Here is an 18,889-nt window from a genome sequence, read left to right on the forward strand (position 1 = left end):
AGAAAGGCAGCTAACTTCCTCGAACTGCCTTTGCCGGTAGCGGAGGCGAAACAGAATTTGTTAACTGAGGTCCTACATCCGGCCTCTACTGCAGCAGAGCCTCTTTTACCATTCAACGAGGCTTTGCTTGATCCGGTATTGGAGGTTTGGAAGAAGCCGGTATCTTCCTCGGCGGTTCATAGGGCTGTGGCCAGGAGGTATCGGGCTGCACCATCTGACCCTGGCTTTCTGTCCAGACACCCTACGCCGGAGAGCTTGGTGGTCCAGGCTTCCTGTTCTTCTAGCTCTGCGCCTGGATCTTTTCCGACGGTGCCGGGGGACAGAGACTCCAAGAAGTTGGACTCACAATCCAATAAAATATTTTCGGCCTGTAGCATGGCGTTGAAGTCCACCAACGCTACATGTATCTTGGGGAGGTACATCTATGCCCTTATGGACGAAATAACATCATCGCATACGGAGCTTCCCCAAGGGCTCTTGAATATGGTCTCGGATGCCCAGGCTGCTGCAACCCAGGTTATCCAATCTGGGTTGGACACAACTGACTCAGTGGCTAGAGCGATGGGCACGGCTGTGGTTGCGAGGAGACTGGCTTGGCTTCTCAACTCAGGGTTCTCTTCGGACGTGCAGTCGACCCTGTTGGACCTCCCGTTTGATGGGGACAAACTTTTTGGGGCCAAAGTGGATTCAGCCTTGGAAAGGTTTAAAGAAAGCAGGGCCACAGCCAAGTCTTTAGGGCTGCAAGCCGCTTCTTCTGCCTCATCCAGATTTTTTAGGAGGTTTCGTGGATTTGGACGTGGCTCTTCCTCCTCTTCCTTTCGGGGGGATTCCAACAACCTGCCTCTTCTCTCTCCTTTAGATCAATTAGAGGGAGGGGTAGGGTCCGCACCAGGGGAGCCTCTCAGCAGCACTCTGCCTCTTCCTCGTCCTCTGGAGGGTTGCAGCAGGGGAAGCAGCCTTAGGCTTCCACTAATTCCCACTCACTCCTCTCCTGTAGGGGGAAGGTTACTGCATTTTCTTCACAAGTGGGAAGCTATTACATCAGACACTTGGGTTATCAGCATTGTGGGAAAAGGCTACACCCTTCCCTTTCGGGAGTTTCTGCCCCCCATCCCGCCCCGCCCATCTTATTGTCCAAAAGAACACCTCCTGTTGTTAGAACAGGAGGTTCAAGTCCTCCTTTCAAAGGGCGCGGTGGAGTTGGTTCCAGAGCAGGAAAGGGGTCAAGGTTGTTACTCGAGGTACTTCCTGATTCCCAAGAAGGATGGTCGATTGCGACCAATCCTGGACCTGAGGATTTTGAATTGGTTCCTCAAACAGGAAAAGTTCAAGATGCTGACCCTAGCTCAGGTACTTTTGGCGTTGAACAAGGGAGATTGGATGGTGTCTGTCGACTTGCAGGATGCTTATTTTCCCATCCCGATTCTCAAGTTGCACAGGAAGTATCTCCGGTTTGTGGTGGGGTCGCAGCACTATCAGTTTGCGGTCCTCCCGTTTGGTCTTACTTCAGCACCTCGAGTCTTCACGAAGGTGATGTCGGTGGTTGCGGCAGAGCTCAGAAGGAAGGGGATAGCAGTATTCCCTTACCTGGACGACTGGTTGATCAAAGCCGAGTCCCCGGAGCTTGTGTTGCATCATCTGCAGTCGGCAACCCAGTTGTTGTTCGATCTGGGCTTTTCAGTGAACGTGCCCAAATCTCACCTAGAGCCCTCTCAACGCCTCCTGTTCATAGGGGCAGTATTGGATACAACATTGGATTGAGCCTTTCCACCGCCTCAGCGGATTCAAGATATTCAGGAGTTGGTTCCAATGTTTCGAAGTGGAGCGGTCGTTCCAGTCCTCAAGGTCCTTCGTCTGCTCGGTCTGTTTGCCTCTTGCATACTGTTGGTCACGCATGCTCGCTGGCACATGAGAGCTCTTCAGTGGTGCCTCCGAAGGCAGTGGTCTCAACACAAAGGAGATCTCGAAGGTTCTGTCAAGATCTCCAGAGATGCTGCTACGGACTTGAAGTGGTGGATTGCGGGCGACAATCTTTCCCAAGGAAGGCCGTTCACGCAGTCGCCACCAGTGACCACGGTCATAACGGATGCTTCCACTCTAGGGTGGGGAGCTCATCTGGGGGATCTGGAGATCAAAGGGCTTTGGTCTCCAGAGGAAAAGATTTTTCATATCAATCTGTTGGAGTTGCAGGCTGTACGTCTGGCTCTCAAGGCCTTCCTCCCATCCCTTTGCGGTCAGTCGGTTCAGGTCCTGACGGACAATACTACCGCAATGTGGTATATAAACAAACAGGGAGGAGTGGGGTCGTACCTTCTCTGGAGAGAAGCTCTTCGGCTATGGTCCTGGGCGAAGGACCATCGGATTTGCTTGGTAGAAAATCATCTGGCCAGAGTCTTGAATGTACGTGCGGACAGTCTCAGTCGCCACTTCTCGGCCGACCACGAGTGGCGTCTCCATCCAGATCAAGTCCGTCTAATCTTCCAGTTGTGGGGGTTTCCTCGGATAGATCTGTTTGCCACCCGGGAAAACTCGCACTGCCCGTTATTCTGCAGCCTCCAGTATCAGGTGCAAGGAGCGTTGGGGGACGCGTTTCAGAGGACCTGGTGCGACCAGTTGCTTTACGCGTTTCCCCCCATACCCTTGATTCCTCGAGTATTGAGGAAAATTCACCAGGACCGGGCCCAAGTAATCTTAATAGCTCCGGATTGGCCAAGGAGGGTGTGGTATTCCGACCTTCTCCAACTCTCACTGTGCCCTCCGCTTCGTCTCCCTCTCAGGGCAGACCTCCTCTCGCAATCGCAGGGGCAGGTTTTACACCCCAACCTCCAGAGTCTGCACCTACATGCCTGGAGATTGAACGGGGCAACCTGAGTTCCTTCTCTCTCCCGCCTGATGTAGTGGATGTTATCTTAGCGGCCAGGCGACACTCCACTAAAACTATCTACGCTAATAGGTGGTCTAAATTTGTGGCATGGTGTGGAGAGAGACAGATTGATCCCTTATGTGCTCATTTGTCAGATGTTTTATCTTTTGCTTTGTCTTTAGCGCAGAAAGGTTGTCCAGTGGCTACTATTAAAGGTTACTTGTCTGCCCTGTCAACCTTCATTTGTCTTCCAGACCAACCTTCGTTATTTAAATCTCCTATAGTACTTAGATTCTTGAAGGGCCTTATGAATAAATACCCTCCAAAACCTTTCGTTATGCCTCAATGGGATTTATCCTTGGTCCTGACTTTCCTTATGGGGTCCCCTTTTGAGCCTATGCATTCTTGCCCATTAAGGTTATTAGTTATTAAAACAGTTTTCCTGGTGGCCATAACATCTGCAAGGAGAGTGAGTGATTTGAAGGCTTTATCGCTAAAACCCCCTTATACAACTTTTTATGGGGATAAGGTGGTGTTGAGGACCAAGGCTGCTTTCCTTCCGAAGGTTGTTTCACCCTTCCATTTGGCTCAAACAATTACTCTGTCCACGTTCTATCCTCCGCCTCATCCTTCAAAGGAAGAAGAGAGACTTCATCGCTTGGACCCAAAGAGGGCATTAAGCTTCTTCATAGACAGATCGAAGGATTTCAGGCTGGATGATCAGCTTTTCATCGGATACGTGGGCAAGAGGAGAGGAAAGGCAGTCCACAAGAGAACACTCTCCAGGTGGGTTGTTCTTTGCATTAAAATTTGTTACTCTTTAGCAAAGAAGGATCCTCCTGATGGTATTAGAGCTCATTCCACCAGGGCTAAGTCGGCCACTTCGGCCTTGGCTAGGGGTGTTCCTGTGGTCGACATCTGCAAGGCCACAACTTGGTCGTCCCTTCACACTTTTGCGAAGCATTACTGCTTGGACTCTGAGGTCAGAAGGGACGGCCATTTTGCACGGTCAGTGCTGCAGGATTTCTTGGTTTGACCATACAGGCACCCACCACCGGGCGTGGTACTGCTTTGGGACTCTATTCATTAGGTGAGGAATCCACAGGTAGTTGTATCCATCAGAAGAACGAGTTACTTACCTTCGGTAACGACTTTTCTGGCGGATTCATTAGCTACCTGTGGATTCCTCACGGTCCCACCCGCCTCCCCGTTGCCTTTTTGGTCTTACCAAGTAATCCTTGAGTGTGCTCCTCTTGGTTTTGAGGACGGGTGTAGATTATGTATATATGGATATTTGTATATATATATATTTATTTGTCTATATACATATTTAGTGTATATATGTATTGTTTAAAAAAAAAAAAAAAAAGGTTTTATTAAATCTATAGCCATCTTCTTGCAATGATGTGTAGTTTGCGATGTTATGAAATGATGCCTTTATTTTTCATTACATGGAATTATTGTTCTCAGGCACGTAAAAAATGTTGGTACTGACATCGGCACGTCGGCGAGGACCTCTTATTGCCTGTATGACGTCAGGCGGCGTCGCGTTGGCAAATGTGACGTCCTCGTCGACGTGCAGAAGCTAGGAAGAAGATTTCCATCGAATGCTGGTGCCATGGGAGTATTCACTAGGTGAGGAATCCACAGGTAGCTAATGTATCCACCAGAAAAGTCGTTACCGAAGGTAAGTAACTCGTTCATCTTTACATTCATCGAATGATAACTCTTCCGGTTCCTGTACACCTGTTCACTCCTGTGGGGGGGGACAAAAGCCACATGGGTCCCATCAATGGCACCTATGATGTTAGGGATATATCCCAGGGCATAGAAGTCACCTTTAACTGTAGCCAACTCCTCCACCTGAGGGAAAACGATGTAGCTCCTCACGTGTTTCAGCAGGGCAGACAACACTCTGGACAACACGTTGGAAAACATAGGCTGGGACATCCCTGATGCAATGGCCACTGTTGTTTGAAATGACCCACTTGCTAGGAAATGGAGCATTGATAGCACCTGCACTTGAGGGGGTATTCCTGTGGGATGGCGGATTGGTGACATCAGGTCTGGCTCCAACTGGGTACACAGTTCCTGGATTGTGGCACGGTCAAACCTGTAGGTGATGATTAAATGTCGCTCCTCCCTTGTCAACAGGTCCATCAGCGGTCGGTACACCAGAGGATTCCGCCATCTCCTCACATGTCCCAGCTGACGGTGCCTAGGAAGGACAACAGCGACCACAGAGTCAACCAATTCTGAGGTATGTACCCACAGCTACACAGAACACGACACAAAATGCAAAAATCTTCCTGTATGTGTGTTGAGTCCAGGCCTAGGTATGTGTGACGCAGTTGTAAATGAAGCCATGTGGGCCCCTGAAATGGCGGCTGCCTGACCTCTAAAGTGGGACAATGGGATGTGAGGTAACTGCGCTGGCGTTGTACACCGTCGCGGTAGGCGGTCGTAGTCCGCGGCGCAATGCTGCATTGGTTAACATTGGACCCCATGGGTCCCAGGAGCCAATGACGAAGTGCGCCGGCGGTGATGATACGCACCGCCGCGGACGTCACCGCCGCAGATGTGACCACCATTTTCTATCTGTTCAATCACTCAATACCTGATCTTCGACAGGAGAGGACCTACACTGCAAGTGCTGCTGTGACCTCGGTCTGGAAGAGACAATGGCACGTGCGTCTGGGGAAAGGGCCCCTGCCTTCACTGCACAGGAGTTGGAGAAGCTTGTGGATGGGGTCCTCCCCCAGTACACACTACTCTACTGTCCTCCAGACCAACAGGTGAGTACATAGGGTGCAAGTTGTATTGGCTATGCCTGGGTGGAGAGGGCTGGATGTAAGTAGGAAGGGGGCAGAGTTATGCAAGCATGAAGGAGTGTGAATGCATGTGCCACATGGCAAGGGCATTGATGTGGGCCACTCACTACGACGGTGCAGTTGGTAATGACTTCTCTTCTTCCCCTGTACATGTCATGTAGGTCAGCGCCCACCAGAAGAAGGATATTTGGCGTGCCATCACCAAGGACGTCCGGACCCTGGTGGTCCACCAGAGACGGAGCACCCACTGCCGTAAAAGATGGGAGGACATTCGCCGCTGGAGCAAGAAGACAGCAGAGGCTCAGCTGGGGATGGCCTCCCAACGTGGGAGGGGTGCCCGTCGCACCATGACCCCCCTGATGTTCCGGATCCTGGCGGTGGCCTACCCTGAGTTGGATGTGCGCATGAGGGCATCACAGCAGACACAAGGGGGTGAGTACACTCACATTAACATAACTTTGCGCGCAGTGGAGGGGTCTGGGTGGGGGAGGAGGGCTGTGGGTTTCCCTAGGCCAGGGCAAGTTCCGTAGGCTAGGCCCCTCCGTAATGCAGGCCATGTGCCACTCAACCCCACCTCTGTAGAGTGCCAAGTACAGGTATACATGCCCCTGTGTCATCTATGTGGGCAGATAACACTCATAGCCATGTAGGCCATATCCCAGGAACTTCATCTGTAGAGGCCAAGGGCACGGCGTAGTGCAGGGGGCTGCTGTGTCTGTATTGTCCGCCAACGGTAGCGGTAAGCCATGCACTCAACCTGTCTTTCTTCTGTTCCCCACCCCTTTTTGGGCTTTCCCTGTTCTTTTGTGCATCAGCATCATCCGGCGGAGGTACAGGGGCACCGGAGCATGAGGGGGCTGCGTCCCACATGGCCATGGAGGGCCACACCACGGACTCGGAATACACCAGTGGGACGGAGAGCGAGAGGAGCTTCACGGCGGTCACCGGATCAGCAACCAGCGACACAGACTCGTCCTCCGATGGGAGCTCCCTTGTGGTGGTGGCACAATCTGTGCCCCCACTTCTACAGGTACAGCCGCCACCCCCCCACCAGCACCGCCCTCCCAGCAGCCCCTCAGCCTTCGCCCCGTGCCCGCTCATCCAGGAGGGTGGGCATCACCTTCGTCCCAGGCACCTCAGCCCCTGCCCCTGTCACCCCTGCTGCACTCAGTGAGGAGGCCGTTGACCTCCTCAGGTCACTCACTGTTGGGCAGTCTACCATTGTGAATGCCATCCAGTGTGTAGAAAGGGAGTTGCAGCACACTAATGCATTCCTGGAGGGCATTCATTCTGGTCAGGCTGCCCATCATCGAACCCTGCAATCTCTGGCCTCAGCACTGATGGCAGCCATTGTCCCTGTGTCTAGCCTCCCCCCTCCAACTTCCTCCACCAAGGCCCAATCCCCTGTACCTCTGCCTATCCCAAGCACACCATCAGACCAGCCTGCACACACGTCAACACACAAGGGCAGCTCAGGCAAACATAGGCACCACACATCCCACAGGCACTCACATAAGCATCACCCACATACAGACACAGCAACATCCACTGCCTCCACTGTGTCCCCCTCCTCCTCGTCTCCCTCCTCCCTTCCAGTGTCGTCTACACTCTCACCTGCATGCACTACCACTACAGCCACTAGGACTCGCACCAGAACACCCAGCACCACACCCCGCTCACCTGCACTCACCACCCCCACTACCATTTACATGTCCCCTGTGTCCTCTCCCAGTGTGTCTATGACGCCCCCTCCCAAAGTACACAAACGCGGGCACACACACACCCAACATCCATCCACCTCACGACAGCTTCCAGAACATGCACCTTGCACCCAAAGCATCAAAAGTTACACCTCCTACAACCACCTCCTCTTCCTCCACTCCCAGCCCCCCTCCAGCTACCCGTCCCAGTGTTCGTCAGAAACTTTTCCTGAGCAACCTTGACCTCTGTCCCATCACCCCCCCTCCAATTCATAGGTCCCGCAGTAGCACCTCAGCCAAAAAGATTCTGGTACCAGTGGTGCCTGTTACAGGTATGTGGAGTGCACCGGGCACCAGGGCAGCCAGTGTGACACGGAGCCAAAGCACTGCCAGTCCACCCCCTGTGAAGCACCAGAAGTTGGACAGTGCCCGACGGGAGAGGGGGAAGACTCCTGCCGGCAAAGCCGCCCACAAGGGTCCCGGGGGGACTGTCGAGTCAGCTGTGACTCCTCCCAAGGTGGTGAAGGGGCAGAAGAAGTCTCCAAAGTCTGGGAAGAGCAGCACCGCGGAGAAGGCCGTCATCCTCACCGCCCAAGACGCAACCGCCAGCCCCATCGTCACTGGTCCGGAGACCACCGCCAGAGTCAGTGCCCAAGAGGGCAGCACAATCGTCACTGGTCCGGAGACCACCGCCAGAGTCAGTGCCCAGGAGGGCAGTACAATCGTCACTGGTCAGGAGACTACCGCCAGAGTCAGTGCCCAGGAGGGCAGCACAATCGTCACTGGTCAGGAGACCGCCGCCAGAGTCAGTGCCCAGGAGGGCAGCACAATCGTCACTGGTCCGGAGACCGCCGCCAGAGTCAGTGCCCAGGAGGGCAGCACATTCGTCACTGGTCAGGAGACCACCGCCTGAGTCAGTGCCCAGGAGGGCAGCACAATCGTCACTGGTCCGGAGACCACCGCCAGAGGCAGTGCCCAGGAGGGCAGCACATTCGTCACTGGTCAGGAGACCACCGCCAGAGTCAGTGCCCAGGAGGGCAGCACAATCGTCACTGGTCCGGAGACCACCGCCAGAGTCAGTGCCCAGGGGGGCAGCACAATCGTCACTGGTCCGGAGACCACCGCCAGAGTCAGTGACCCGGCGGAAGGCAGCACAATCGTCAGTGGTTAGGAGACCACCGCCAGATTCAGTGCCCAGGAGGGCCCCGGCAGCCACAGCTCCGCTGGGCAATGAGGGACCGCCATGGCACACACCGCTGCACAGGTCAGAGACAGCAAAGTCAAGCACCACTGAACAGGACAAGCACCACTGAACAGGGCAAAGACCGCCATGGCAAGCACCGCTGAATAGGGAAAGCACAGCTGAACAGGGCAAAGACCGCCATGGAAAGCTCCGCTGAACAGGGCAAGCACCGCTGAACAGGGCAAAGACCGCCATGGCAAGCACCGCTGAACAGGGCAAGCACCGCTGAACAGGGCAAAGACCGCCATGGCAAGCACCGCTGAACAGGGCAAGCTCCGCTGATCAGGGCAAAGACCGCCATGGACAGCACTGCTGAACAGGGCAAGCACCGCCAACTCAAGCATCGTTTGCCCATGAGCGGCAGGGGCAGTGACGGAACTGGGACCGTCACGGGGAGTGTGATGCACTCTGGGCACCAGTCCCCCTCCAGAACCAGTGGAGACTGTTATCCACTTGAGAGACTGTGGCTTTGCACTCCCCAGAATGGTACAGTGGGCAAACCACCCACTGAAAAGACTTGTGAGACTGTGGCTTTGCACTCCCCAGGATGGTACAGTGGGCAAACCACCCACTGAAAAGACTTGTGAGACTGTGGCTTTGCACTCCCCAGGATGGTACAGTGGGCAAACCACCCACTGAAAAGACTTGAGAGACTGTGGCTTTGCACTCCCCAGGATGGTACAGTGGGCAAACCACCCACTGAAAAGACTTGAGAGACTGTGGCTTTGCACTCCCCAGGATGGTACAGTGGGCAAACCACCCACTGAAATGACTTGTGAGACTGTGGCTTTGCACTCCCCAGGATGGTACAGTGGGCAAACCACCCAATGAAAAGACTTGAGAGACTGTGGCTTTGCACTCCCCAGGATACATCAATGGGCATGGAGCCCCGTCGTGGATCTGGCATGGTGCTGTCATCCGGCTGAGGTGCCCCCCCTTCCCTTCCCCCTGAGGTGCCTGTTGTATTTCGATCTGATGCCCCAGCAGTGTTCTCTCCGTTTCAGGACAGGTATTGTGTGTGGGCCTCGCCCATGCATTTTGGGCCCAGTGGTCCACGGACATTGAAATGTGCATACCTGCACTACTAATCATGATGTATATATTTGGAATGTGTATATATTTATGTATATATGAGCTTACTGTATTTTGATACATTACAATGGTTGTACTAACTTCCTTTTTGTCTTTGCATTCTTCCGGGGGGGTTGTGGGTTGTTACTGTGATGTTTGGAAATGCATTGGTGTGTGTGTTGTAGTGTGCGAGGGTCGGGGTGGGGGTAGGGGTGTTGCATGTGTGTATCCCTGACTTTTGCCTCCACCCTCCCCTATGTCGTAGGTGCAGTACTCACCGTTGTCTTCGGCGCCGCTGTTGCTGATGTTCGTGGAGGAGCAGGAAGACAAGCGCAGGGAGTATTTGGAGTTCCGGCTCCATGGTGCCCTCCTTCCTCGTGGAGTGTGTTAAGGTGAGCGTTTTCCCATTGCAAAAGCTGTTTCTGCCGTGTTTTTATCCACGGTGAATCCGCCCCGGAAAGGGTGGCGGATTGGCCTGTTGTAATACTGTGCGCGGTACTTTGTCTTCCGCCTGTTTGTTGGCGGTCACCGCCGCGCTGCTTGTCTGTACTGCCGTGGCGGTCGGAGTGTTAAAGTGGCTGTCTATGTTGGCGGTTTCCGCCACGGTCATAATTTCCTTTTTTGTTCTGCCGGCCTGTTTGCGGTCTTACTGCCGCTTTAACACCGTCCGCCAGGGTTGTAATGACCCCCCAGGTGTAATAACATCTGTCATAGATATTTTAAATACATATGGAATTTGAATAACCTCAGTTGGCCTGTATATTTCAAATGGAACTTTGTCCCACACAATCCCATCAGAAACTGATACAGCTGAAACGTTCACTGGGAATAAGTCTCTGCGGTCCTTTTGTGAGGAATGATATGGAGTTAAGACTTCATCCACAGGCTCTACAGAGGAGCGTTCAGAAATGTAATGACCATTTATGAGCAAAAAGAAAATAGTCACAAAAACAATCCATAAAATTAAGGCAGAAAATGACAGGCTTACCCATAGATAGTTCCAGGGGTATATCAAGTAATTAGTTTTAAGCCATAGATATAGCTTACGTATCTTTGAAACATTTTCAGTCACTGGGGTGGACGACTCTGAAGAAAAGTCATCAATTTTGATGAAGTAACCAGAGGCAGTCTCTGCAAACACGGGAACAAGTGCAGTACTTGTAGATGGGTCTACTTCACGTGGAGGCTCATAGTAGATGGTGCCATCAGTCTGTGTTGTATTGGGTGTATAAAACAACCAAATCTTAGACAGGAGTTGTCATTGAAGTGGTAACAGGAACCAGCAAGAGTTCGTTTTCCGCCCTCCCCATGATCGAGGAGAAATTTGTAGCATTATTGGACATTGTTGCATAGTCCATAGTAGTGTTGTTCATTCTATTTTGAAGAGGTATGTCCTGTTGGGTAGTGAGAGGGGATCGGGAACAACCCAAGGGACCTCTGGGTCTACTGTGCAGGATCGGCCACATGGTAAAGTTTGACGTTGTCAATGGAAATTAATCTGTTTCCTCGTGAACCAGGAAGCGGTGGCAAGATAATAGTTCTGTTACCTTGTACTCCGAGGACTTAGACCGGTGCTCTGTAGGATGGACCGACTTCCTTCTTCACAGTGATCTTTCCACAAACCAGATCCCCAACTTTTGGAATCCAGCCAGTGGAAGTTGTTGGTATATCCCTCATTCCTAAGGTGGCAGCACTGGTGGTTGATTTATCATCATGAAATTGCTGAAGCACCTGCAAGACAATGAGACATTCATTTATGTCAAAAGGTGTTTCTGCTGCCACCATACCAGAGCCATCAAGATCTGGGACATACATAGGTATCCCAAAGAGAACCTTATTTGGAGTGCGTCCCCCCAAGGACCGTCTTGGCAGATTATTCAGTGCTCTCTGGGCCCCATATAGGTGATGAAGCCAGCTGTGACCAGAACCTAATACTCTAGCTGTTAAGGACTGCTTTAGATCACGGTTCTGCCTGTCCACAACCGAATTTCCCTTGGGATGGTATCGTGGGGAGTAATGGAGTTCAACACCCATCATCCCCATGGTGTCCCTGAATGCCTTGAAAGCAAATGCACGGCCCTGGTCCGAATGGAACGATGCAACCACATATGTACCGATAAAGATCAGCAAGTCTTTTATGACAGTTCGAGTGTCAGCCGACCGTTGAGACCATACCCACAGGAATCTAGAACAAGAATCTACAGCTACTAAGATGTATCTGTATGCACCATCAGGCTAGAGTGGACCACAATGGTCCAGGTACATACATTGTAATGGCCTACTGGACACTACGAGGGATGTCTGTGGTGGGCGTTTGACATTGGAGCCCTTTATCTGCTGGCAAATGTCACAATAAAGGACGTATTGCTTTGCTTGTTTGTAGAGACCTGGCCACCAGAATCTTTTCTGCAAGAGTGTTACTGTGGCCGATATACCAGCATGAGCAGAAGCGACACCCTCATGTGCTGCTTTCACTAGATCTAATCTCTGGTCTTTGTTGGATATTGCTCGATCTCCAACCACAGAAAGTGTTGCATAGGCAACATTCTGAGTACTGATGTTGTAAGAATATTTTGTAAGGTACCCATTCGGGGGGGGCTTGCCATCAGCCGAAGCCTTCACGGCAGCCATAATTTCATTATCCAATCTCGTATGGGAAAGTCACTGCAGCCACAGAAGCCGTAGCTACTGCGGATTTGGGTGCTTCGTCAGCCAAAGTGTTGCTGATAACATGTACTCCTACACGTTGGTGGCCCAATGTATGTCCTACATGGACACACGGTAGCTTATCCTTAAGATCGACCTCTCTCCCCCACAATGTCTTGTGTTTTATGGTGTTCCCTTTAGAATCTCTAAACCTGTTCCGCATCTAATGATTAAAATAAACATTATAGGACTGGACACAATAATATGAGTCACAGACTATTAAAGTCATTTTTCCTATCTCTGTGTGTTCTAACGCTAAAATAAGGGCTTTGAGTTCAGCCAACTGAGCTGTGCAGTCCCCTAGGGTCTGCATGTAGGTATTGTGAGGGTGAAAGACTCCATCCTTCATTGTTCCACTCACGGCTGCGCAAGCGGCTGAGAATTGATATTTGGTACCTACAGCTGGTTGCGCTGAACCATCAGTATAAATGACAGTATGGTAGTTGTCTAAAGGCAAAATATTTAGAGGAGCGGGACATCCCTGTTCGTACTGGAGAAATTCTTGTGTCTGAATTTTAGGATCAAAGATATAATCAACATCAGTAGTGGTCAGAGAGGTTGCCCACTGAATCCATCATGGATGTGGTGCTTTAGCATTTGGAACAATTGCTTTGGTGACGGCCTCTAAGGCTGGCACCGGGGTAACGACAATGATGTGTTTCCCTTGGGAAAGGGGCCTCTCCTTTATGACAGCCATCTGAACTGCAGTTAGAATTTTTTCTGTAGGTGCAAAACATTGTTCTGCATTGGAGTATAAGTGTGAGTTATATGCTATAGACACCAGGTCATCTTCATTGAAGCTGACATAAGTAAGCCCAATAGCACCAGCAAATATTCTGATGACTTAATTTGTTTTAGTATCACATGTGTGTAAGTGTTTAGCTTTCAGCATGTCCTGTTGTAATTCCCTAAGGATGCGTGTGTGTCCAACTGTCCAGTGTCTGCTAGAAAAATCTGGACGTATTAAGTCATAAAGTGGCTTGATACGTTGTGCATAGTCAGGAATGTATGTTCTGCCAAAATTGAAGAAACCAAGTAAAGACTGTAGTTTCTTTAGAGTGTTTGGTGGGTGCAGTTGTACACATTTCTCTAGAAAGTGCAGGCCAGGCTCATCCCCTTGTTCCATAGCTCATATCACAGGAACAATACACTGAGAAAGGCAATCCTATTTTTCTTAAAGTTGAATTTATAACCGACCTTTGCAAACCGCAATATTATTCGATCAACCCTGACAAGATGAATGTTGAGGTTGTCGTCTGTGAGATAAATGTCATCCACATAGGATAACGGCTTGGGATCAATATCATTTAAAATTGATGTTACTCGGGCTGAGACCAGCCCTGGGCTATTCTTATAACCCTGGGTAAACGGCAAAACCTTTTTTGTGAGCCAAATGAGAATGCACTTAGGTCCTGACTTTCTTCCGCTAAATTCTGGCAGAAAAACCCATTGGAAATATCCAATGTTGTTTTATATTTCTTGCACACTATATTGTTTAGTAGTGCCGTGCTATGTGAATTTTGTATAGCATATGTACGTGTATGACTGTTTAAATGTTTGTAATCTAAGACTATCCTTTAGGAATGGTCTGGCTTCGCAACTGGAAATAATGGATTATTCATTGCAGAAGCACAGGGCTCAACCACTCCCTGACACTCTAGCTGAGTGAGGATCTCCCTCACCTGAGCTTTTGCTTCATGTTTAACAGGATATTGTGTCTGAGGTTGGGGTGTAGACCTGATAGGTATTACATGACAAGGAGAGTCCTCATCCCAACCTACATGATTGCGGTATAATGCAGGTGCCTGCGCTAAAGCCCATTTGACAGTGTAGGCTTCTTTTTCTGCTTCTGGAACAATATTAGAGAAAGAAGGCAAAATTACATCTTCCCCATGTGGACGCTTGCGGGCGCGTTCAGGTGGCCAACCTCTTTCGGCCAATAGGATATTGCAATTAAGTTTGTCCCAAAATATCACACCGATGGTGCGCTCTACGTCTCCCTCAATTTGAATCTTCAAGTCATAAACTCTATTGGGTGGGAGTACGCGCCCGCCCACCGTTTCAACTGCAATATAATCGCTAGTTGCTGTCGCATCCAGATGATCTTTCAGACTCTGGCGACATATCGTGATCTCTGCTGCACTGTCTAACAGTGTCACTGCCCACTTCATGTTCTTCAGCAGTGTTCTCAAGTGTACTGCCATTTTAAATTGACAGTGCTGCCACCTTTTTCTTTTTAAACTGTGGCTTTTGTTGTGAATTTTTTTCTTCTTTTTTGACTGTAGACTGTATTGAGTCTTTTATTTCACATATTCCGGAGGTCAGTATGGACGGCCCCCTCTCTTGCTACATCTATCCGGTGCGTCCTGAAAGGAACGAGAGGGACGTGAATCAGTATATCTGGCAGGAGTTTTTATATTCTCCCTATTTCTGAGAGTGTACCTTCTTTCAGAGTCCTCCGGATGTGGAGAGTATGCTGTCTGCTTCTGTCTATCTTTAAATTGTCTTGGCTTATCCCAGCACTTTTTAGAACCCTCCTGTGCCTATTTTGTACCTTCCTTAGGGGCGGTACTCTGCAATTCTAGCATCTTCGGCTTGTCTACCAGACTATCCCGTCCTATACTAGTATAGGTATCAGAAATAATTTTCGGTAGCTGTCTCTCCTGTTCCAAATGTGGAGTTTCTCTGAGATGCTGGCGTATAGTATTATTGAGGAAACTGCGTCGAAGTTATGCATTAATTTCATCCCCTTATCTAGGGCAGGTACTGCCCCATGCTCATTCTGTATTTGTTTTAACACTTCTGGTAAATTGGCAAGTGTCAGGGTACCATGTGTTGTGGTATAAATTGCAGCGAAGACTGTACCCCATGTGGCACAGTCATCTACCGAGGGCACCATCCCGAAGGGCAAGCACATTGTGAGAATTCTATGTTTCTCCTGTGGTCTGTTATGGGGAAATACAGCTTCCAGCTGATTTGTTTTCTGGGCTATCCAGAACGTTATTTTCTCCCGTTCTGTGGGTACTTTACCCATAATAGTATGCACTGTTTGTGGATTAAGCCCAGTAGCCAATTGGTATCCAGCAGGTGCTGGTGGTGCTGGACGTGCTGGTGTTGTGTTCAAAGTCCTCATTACGAACTGAACAAGCCGTCTATGTAGTGTTACTATTTCATCGTATAAATTTTGCAGATCTGCTGCTTGCTTATTTTATATACCTGGGTGAGGTGTGTATGTGGCAAACATAGGCCACGTTGGTCCATCATTACCTAAAGGACCTAATCTCATGCGTTGTATTACATGTGGTAGGCGCCTTCGAACCAGTCCTGATGCTCTTGATTAGTGAGCGGTATTTCATTATACTGGTATGCTTGGTACCGTTGAGGTACATTAGCAATTTTGTATGTGTGGATAGTGACTGACTTGCGGTCTTCCTCAGGAAAGGTGACCCAGGAGTAGAATTGTTCTGTTTGGTAAACTTCATTAGCTTCTTCTATGAATGTAACATCCCCGCCCTCATCTGTTAAGCCATGCGTTACTAGATGTAATGTTAATGCTTGTATAGCATTCTCAGGAATGTCCATGGTGTTTGCCATATTTGACGAGATCGGTATAAGGGATGGAACACCAAGTGGGGAGTATAGTCCTTTTTATGAGTTCGAGCTCGAACAACCTACAGCCTAATTAGGCGTTCCCTGTTCAGCTGAGGGTGATCTTCCCAAAGACCATGGATGTCTCCATATAATGGTACTTAGGGTACCTGTTGTCTGTGAGACAGTGATAGTCGGGGTGTCCGTAAATGAGTGCCTAAACACCATCGTTGGTGGTGCCATGTCGTAGTTGGACTCTTGCTCTAGGCAAGACTGCTGGTTTAAGGATGACAGTACTTATGTTTGTAGGTGACTGTGCTTATCATACAACAAGTCGCAACTGTTGTCCCAACCCTTCCGGCTCACTAGCAGTACCTCACCAACAACCCAAACAGTTAAAGGTGATTTGTGGCAGCCTTTACGCATGGACTCAAGAGTATGACATCTCAGGGAGTGTTGTGGTAAAACAGAGATCTCCCCTTTCTCACAGATACATCATGTCTCAACCAAACAAAGGCTATAACAAGATGCAGTAATGTTTCAATAGTTTTTATTCAACACAATCTGCAATCTGCGGTAAATTGCATGGGCTCCAATGATTAGGATAATGAACAGTGCAAGAGACAGAACTGTAAAAACAAGAGTCATGATTATAAAGACCCCCACCATCTTGCAGTAGCATGGAAAGACATAGGGGGTCATTACGACCTTGGCGGTAAAGGGCGCTTACCGCCGTGCAGAAGACCGCCAATACACCGCCGCAGCCGCAGAATTCCGCCACAGCTATTATGACACACATCTCGGAATCCGCCGAAATTCAGACACCCACACAAGACCGCCACAGCAAAGGTCAGCGATAAACATGCGGAAACAAATCCTCCACCTCCACGCCAACAGAAACACGCCCATGCTATTACGACCCACGAATCCACGCGGCGGTCTTTCAAACGCGGTATTCCATTGGCGGTACACACCGCCGCGCTCAAAATACACACACATCTACAATACACCGCCACATTGGACATTTCGAAATACACACACCTGATACACATACACACACCACTCCCACACACCCAACACAATATAAAAGACACACCCACATCACACACAAACCCCTATGACCACAATTTCTGAGAGAAGGCCAGAGACAGACAGCACAGAATAGAGAACCCCATCACACAGAGGCACACTACACCATCACCCACACAACACCCACGCACAAAACACCACATACCACAACACTCACCACACTCATCAACACATACACCACCCCACACATCACACACACCACCCCATGGCACGCCAAAGACACCCCCACTTCTCCGAGGAGGAGCTCAGGGTCATGGTCGAGGAAATCCTACGGGTAGAGCCACAGCTATGTGGATCACAGGTACAGCACACATCAATAGCCAGGAAGATGGAGCTATGGCAAAGAATAGTCGACAGCGTCAACGCTGTGGGACAGCACCCAAGAAATAGGGAGGACATCAGGAAGAGGTGGAACAACCTACGGGGGAAGGTGCGTTCCACGGTATCCAGACACCACATCGTGGTACAGCGGACTGGCGGCGGACCCCCACCTCCTCCCCCACAACTAACAACATGGGAGGAGCAAGTCTTGTCCATTTTGCATCCTGAGGGCCTCGCAGGAGTCGTTGGAGGAACGGACACTGGTAAGTCAAATTTTAACTATCATATCCCCCACCCTACCTGCATGCTATCACACACCCCCACCCTCACACCCTCCCCTATCACTCCAAATCCTCACCTATCTACCCATGACACCAACCACCCATCCCAACCCCAAAACCTGCATGACATAACTAAGCATGGATACCCATCACTAAAGCATGCCCACTGCACAAACCCCCAACACCCCCCAACTATCACCACACAAGCCCCCACACAGGAATGCCTGCACTGGGGTACACGCACACCCAAACATTGCACATCATGAAACACACACATGCAATAATCATGTACTTATACCCCCGCAGGAACCCGAAGGAACGTCACCACACCAGAGGGTCCAGACAACACCACTCCACCCCCAGAAGAGGCCCACAGTGACGACAGCAGCTCTGCCCCACTGGATCTTGATGACCAGCCCGGACCATCGTGGGCCTCAGTACAGTGGGTTCCCCTTGCCCAGCCACAGCCCAACACCGAACTGCCACCCTCTGGGAACACCAGCACAGCACCCACCCAGCAGGCCCAAACCTCCCTACCCAGGACAGGTCAATCAACGGTGTGTCCACCACTACAGGGCACCCAGGCTAAACCCAACACCCCAACAACAACAGGGACCTGGGGGCAGTGGTAGTGGGCACACGGTCCAGGGGACGGAGGCACAGGAACACAGGGGAACTGGGAGGGCTGCTGTGCGACAGAGGGAGGACAGGCCAAGGGAACCTACTCTCAACGAGGCCCTCTCCTCCATCATGGGAGCATACCACCATTCCCAGGAGACGATGGCAACGGTACTGGCCAAGTTGCAGGAGACCCTGCGTCTGCAGGAGGAACAGTATTTGGGGTTCAGGGTTGAGCTCAGGACCATCGGCTCCGCCCTGGGCACCATTGTAGGGGTGCTGACGGACATTCAAAAGACCTTGAGGGACACGTGGCACTCCAAGGGGCCCCTGACACTAGCCAGGACGATGAAATGCCCACCACCTCCGCCGGCGCTAGTGGACAGGAGGCACCGCCACAGGATCAACACACCAGCACCCCATACCCTACAGACGGACAACCACCACGCAAGCGGGCCCTGAGATCCAGGAACAGGACAGAGCAAGATGGCAAGACCCCGCCAGGAAATAAGACCAGCCTGATCGTCCTCCCACTGTCCCACTTTGTTACCCCGTGCAAATCGGAACTGCCCCAGCTC

This window comes from Pleurodeles waltl, chromosome 7 (genome assembly GCF_031143425.1).
Source record: "Pleurodeles waltl isolate 20211129_DDA chromosome 7, aPleWal1.hap1.20221129, whole genome shotgun sequence".
NCBI classification, from domain to species: domain Eukaryota; kingdom Metazoa; phylum Chordata; class Amphibia; order Caudata; family Salamandridae; genus Pleurodeles; species Pleurodeles waltl.